Source organism: Bombina bombina, chromosome 6, assembly GCF_027579735.1.
Source record: "Bombina bombina isolate aBomBom1 chromosome 6, aBomBom1.pri, whole genome shotgun sequence".
NCBI lineage: Eukaryota > Metazoa > Chordata > Amphibia > Anura > Bombinatoridae > Bombina > Bombina bombina.
The window spans coordinates 314,604,288-314,610,287 of record NC_069504.1 but is presented as its reverse complement, the minus strand read 5'-3'; the positions used below and the strand labels follow the sequence as shown (position 1 = coordinate 314,610,287).

General features: G+C 33.9%; 1 protein-coding gene across 1 annotated transcript in view; it reads right to left on the bottom strand.

Annotated features, from left to right (window-relative positions):
- Nucleotides 1-2,284: 2,284 nt before the first annotated feature.
- Nucleotides 2,285-6,000, bottom strand: part of PPFIA2 (PTPRF interacting protein alpha 2) — a 728,675-nt gene continuing 724,959 nt past the window's right edge. Inside the window, exon 30 of the mRNA XM_053716934.1 lies at nucleotides 2,285-3,950. The gene's annotated coding sequence lies outside the window, so the exon portion shown is untranslated. The remainder of the gene's footprint in view (nucleotides 3,951-6,000) is intronic.

The following is a 6,000-nucleotide window of genomic DNA, read 5'->3' as shown; positions in this document are numbered from 1 at the left end:
CCTCCTAGTGGAGGTACATAGACTTTGTATTTGGTGTATGGGGGACCGACGTTGGTAGCCTATTGTCTTTTGTACAAGATCTGAATGACTCAGTTAGGGGACTCAAATTTACCCTGAATATGAGTGAGATTGGCATTGAATATTTGGATACATAGAGGCAGGCTTTTTGAAAACAGATCTATACACGAAACGTACTGACAGGAACAATTTATTACAGTATGGCAGTTGTCACCCTTACAATGTATTCAAGGCAATTCCAAAAAGCCAATTTACTAGGGTAAAATCAGATTGGAGGAAATAGCAAATAAGTTTATTGCCAGGAACTATCCACCGACTTTAATATCAGAACTACTTAAAGGGACATTAAACACTTTGAGATGGTAATATAAAATGATAAATTGTATATATAAAACAACTCTGCAATATACTTTCATTATTTATTTTGTCCTCTTTGCCTGTAATTCCATTCTGAAATTGTGAGATTTTCCGTTCCTGTTAGAAATGGAAGTGCAGAACACTGTTCTATTCCACACAGCCATTGGCTGCACACTCTAGTGACCTATGTATAACTGTCCCTAATTGGCCACAGCAGAGAAGGTAACACAAGTTACAACATGGCAGCTCCCAGTGTTTTATAGACACTAAAACTTTACACTTATTTTGTCACTTTTTAAACAACTAATGAAACTTTAAAAAATACATCTACATGTTAGTCATGGACTAATCTTTTCTTTGAATGCATCATTCTATCTAGCTTGTATTTAGTGTTTAATGTCCCTTTAAGGCTGTATCCAGTGAAATTGGACAAACCAAAAAGGATAAATGTGAAGAAAGAAATATGATATTTGTGACACAGTTCAATAGACTGAGTAAGAGAATTTCAGGTATATTGAAAAAACACTGGCACATATTGAGAGAATGCAATCCTCAAGTCAATTAATTTAGAGGATATTTAAATTAAGGATATGCTTGTACATACAGATATAGGTAGCGGCAAAAAGAGTGTTCAGCAAACAATAGGCATAAGAAAAAGTGGATGGATGTTATCCATGCCTTAGTTGCAATAATTGTAGATCAATGATAAAAGGTAAATAAATTCTTCTATCATCCAACTAGTGGGAAGAAATTTAAAATAAATAAATATCTAACATGTAGAGCAACCTTTGCTATTTATTTAATCAAATGTCCATTTGGGTTTATTTACCTTGGCGAGACCTGTAGAGAGGTAAAGGAGAGGATAACGGAGCACAAATTAAATATAAGAAGCAATAAAGATGCTCCAGTGTCCTCCCACTTCCTCTCTATGGGTCACAATATAAGTCAGCTCCGATTTCAGGTTATAGTACAAGTGGACAAACCCAGGAGGGGAGGGGATAGAGAGCATCTTCTAAAAACCAGAGAGATGTTCTGGATTCACAAACTTGAGGCCCTTATCCCTAAATGCCTCAATAAGGATTTCGATTGGAGCCTATTTATATAATATCCTTTAAGGATAGAAAAATTTAGAATAATAGTTCCATATGAGATATTGAGGTTTTAATTCTATACCAAGTATAGATTGGCCATTAATTATAGGTAAATTTGTCCTTTAGGTTGGAGCTATTACCAGAGTATGTTCTTTCTAGTTATAATGACATTGTAACTTTTACTGATTTTTTTTCAATTTGTGATAAATATTCCTCTCCACCTTAGGTTATTCTGTTGATAATATTATGTGCTCATCTTTTTAAATTGTGTATATATTGGTTTATAATGTTTTTAATGCTTTTTTGCAATGCAAAAAAACAAATATTCACATTGGAGCATTAAATAAGAACAAAATTGGATGCAATATGGTTTACATCCATAAGATGTCACTATTGTGCAAAAAAATTCTCCCATGTGAACATGTAAACAGATGGAGGTATAAAAGACAGGAACTTGTATAATTAAGTATACATGACTAAGGGCCTAGTGCAGGCCTGAAACATTGTATGTGTGTTCTGGGACCCTACATGGAAGAATAAAGGTCTTTTATTGATTTTGGAGGCTGGAATCTTTTTGTTTTTGATCCTTTAAGATTTACTGTCAAATTATTTTTGCAGCAAAAGTCCTCTACTGAACATGGGCAAAACAATGTTATTTGTAGATGCACTTATGTTCTTATATATCTAATGTCAGAACTAAATGAATGCTAGAAGCAGAGGGAAACTGTTATACTGTACATTAGTACAATTAATAACTAAACCAGAAATAACACATGCCTATTAACTCTCCATCAAAACTTTTTTAAATGTAAAACATCTTGAAAAAAAGGGTTTATTTTTATCAGCTGTCAAAGCGCATTGTTTTTATAGCTCACATAATTTATGTTTGCAATTTGCTACATACATCATATCTGTTGCAAAGTTATATGATCTTTCAACTCTACAAAATATGGCAATAGACTTTCATCAAGCTAGTACGCCTTTCTGGTGAACGGATTTAATCCTTTCTTGTGTATGAAATTCTTTATTATTATTATAATTTTTTTAAACTTATAAAAACCAAATTGAATTTTTATTTTTTCCCTTTTTATTGACAATGGATGGAAAAACATTTGTCACCATAAACTTTCACCTTTCATTGGTTAAAATATTTTGACAACAAAGTAAATGGTTTTGATCGTGCAGTCGCCCAAAGGAATAACTAAAAGGCAGTTCCGTTTTTTCAATCTAAAATTAAGCAGCAGGAATGATGCAAGTAATGAAATAATTTTAATTAATGCCTACTTTGAAAATTCCTGCGAAAACCATTAAATAATAAGCAACGGTTGCAACAACAGATAAAGTCACAGCAGATAATATTTTAGGTATGAGCTTACATTAACTGTGTGCGTATATGTGTATATAACACACAAACATAAAGCAAATATCAACCATTGTGTCTTTCAGTTATTTCTTCCAATATATAGAACTTCTGGGAAGTCATAACAAGGCCATGTTGGCTAAAAAAAATAATGATGATTAAAAAAAAATAATTTATAAAACAAAAACAAATTCCTAATGCCCGTTACCTTGATAAAAGGAATGGGATATTTTGTACATAGGTTTCTTAAGCATCTAGTTGTTGGATTATGCTGGCATCAAAACAGAGAAGAAAGAGCAAGAGAAAAGTGGTTCTTAGTAAATAAAGTTTTTTTCTTGGTCCACAGGTTACATATTTAATGACTTTGTTTAACAAAGATTTGTTTTCTTTTATTGTTTCGGTGATTGCTATTGTCTCATGTAAACAGTTCATTTAACGAAGAGCCGTCACAGTGCTTCTACGCAAGTGTTTGACATACAGTAGCGCCTGTGGTCAAATGTAAGTTCTGGCTCCATATCCAGGTTACACCAATACCGTACATATCCAGAGGCAGGTATTCAGCTGTTGAGTAAGAGGTTCTTAGGAGAAACATGTTGTAGCATCTAGCTTTGCTAAACATACAGTACTAGTCTGACTGTTACAATCCAAAAAAAACTGTAAAAACAGTGAAATGGAAAGATACAAACATTACTGACAATATATTGTCTGGTCTTCCCACATAGACATAATGAACTTTAGCTTTTATTTTTTTATAAAAATCATATTTATAACCATTTACACTTCATAAATAAATGACTCACACTTCATAAAATAAATACACATTAAATACTTAAATATGTCTAATATATTACAGTAAAACAGATCTAACAAAACAGATAGTGGTTGGTTCTATCTCATTCAGCTCTGCATATTTGAACCATTAATGATAATAAGAACCGTTCTTTGAATATATCATTATTTTCTTTTGTTCACATCTTCTTAATCTAAGCATATAATTTCAGTACATAAAAATAACTTCACATTGTAATCCAGTGCTCATTCTGCCACAGGGGTTTCAGCAAGTTGTTCTCCAGCTGAAATTCTCCAAGGTAGTGCACTTCAGGTAGATAAGAAAGAGGTGACAGCTAAGAGATATAAGATAAGAAACTATCAGCAGTGTTTTATTAAAGGCAGAGCAGAATCAAAATGAAAGTTTAATTATTTAAACAGTTAGGGTTTCCAGGTGTCCAGTTTTAAACCGGACTGTCCAGTATTTTAGCAGGCTGTCAGAAAAATACCGGACACTTAAATGTCCAGTTTTTTAAACTGGACATGTAAATGTATAAGGCCAACTATGTATCAACACAGTACAAATATGGAGCTGATATATCACTTCTGTTTACATGTGTTGCTGGCATCTGAATAGGTAAAATAGGTAAAACTATTAATTTGTATGTCACTGGCAGCCAAGGAGTGAAATCACTGTCCAGTTGTGAGAAATATACATGTAGGCGTAAGATTAGGGACCAAGGTAGAGCTTTTTTTGGGGGGTGGGAGGTATTGTGTGGCCATACCTGCCATTGTGCCCAGTCACTAACAGATTTTTTCAGTATTTTTTGAACGACAGCTGGCAAGCCTAAACATAACACATGCTTTTAAAAAAAACACAACTTTCCAATTTACTTCTATTATAAAACTTGCTTCAATCTGCTGGTATTCTTTGTTGAAGAATAAACATAGGAATGCTCCAAAGGGTGCACATGCCTTTAGCTTTTTATTGCAGCAGACAGTGTCTGCAACAACACTGCTACTATACAGGGCTAGATACACATTACACATACATGATCCTGAGCACCTATGGACCTAGGTTTACAACAAAGTATACGAAGAGAACAAAAGAAATTTGATAATAAAAGTGTAAGCTACCAATCACCAGTTAGCTCCCAGTATGCATTGCTGCTCCTGAGCTTTCCCTTCAACAAAATATACAATGAGAACAAAGCAAATTGATAATAGAAGTAAACTGCAAAGTTGTTTAAAATTGCATGTCCTATCTAAATCCTGACAGTATCATGTCCCTTTACTAATTAAAAAGGCCGCAATAATGACTCATTCTTCAATGGCTCTGGTCATTTGTGCTATTATTCCCACATGCTCTGTACAAAAAATTGAAAATCTAGGATATAGGGTGTTACTGCTGATGGACTTTACCTTCTGCCACCTATTACTGCTTTATTTATTTTTTTAACTCTTCTCTATCCTCTTTTTTGTCCTGGGTAGAACACTGGACATGTAAATTCAAGGCAATTGGCACCTTTGAGGTACTACAATAATGAATGGTGGTGCTTGAACTTTCACCTTACCAAAAGTATAAAAGTATTGAATTAGAGCAAATTGTTAAAAACAAAATGTTGGCCAATATATATATATAAATATGTATACCTAATAAATTCATTTCTTTCATGGTGGTGAGAGTAAACAATCCATTACTCCTGGGAATTATACTCCTGGCCACTAGGAAGAGACAAAGATCCCAAAACTCCAAGAGCTCTTAAAACCCCTCCTACATTACTGGAAACTTGTCTGACGTATAGCCATGCCAGAAGAGATGAAGGTAGGACAAGAAAATACGAGCAGTACAAAAAAGAGCAGAGAAAAAAGGAGGTGCATACTTAAACAGTTGCCAGAAAAAAACAATCATTGATAGAAAACACTGGTCGGGGGCTCGTGGACTCTCACCACCATATCAGATAAGCATACATTATATATTCTTTCATAAAGGTGGTGAGAGTCCACCATCCATTACTCTTGGGAACTAATACTCAAGCGGAGGAATCCATGAGTAATTTGGACAGGACCAGACTTATACTATTCTAAATACATTGGATAATTAGTTTTTTGGTAATTTTAATAATTTGTTTTTTGTTTTTGTGTGTTTTTTCTTTCTTGCCCCTACCCCGAGGTTATGGAACCTCTATTCTTTTAGAAAGCTGACTCAGTCAATAATCGAATGCCAAATATGTTATGATCTCAATGTATATAGACAGTTAAACGTTAATCAGGTCTCCTCTATAGACGAGACCTTTCTGAAGCTTAGCTTGTAAACCTTTTTATCTGCTAACTTGTATCTATTTTGGCTTCCTATATAGTAGGAGCTGTCTCTAGGATCTCGCATTGGTTTTTTGCTTTAATGAG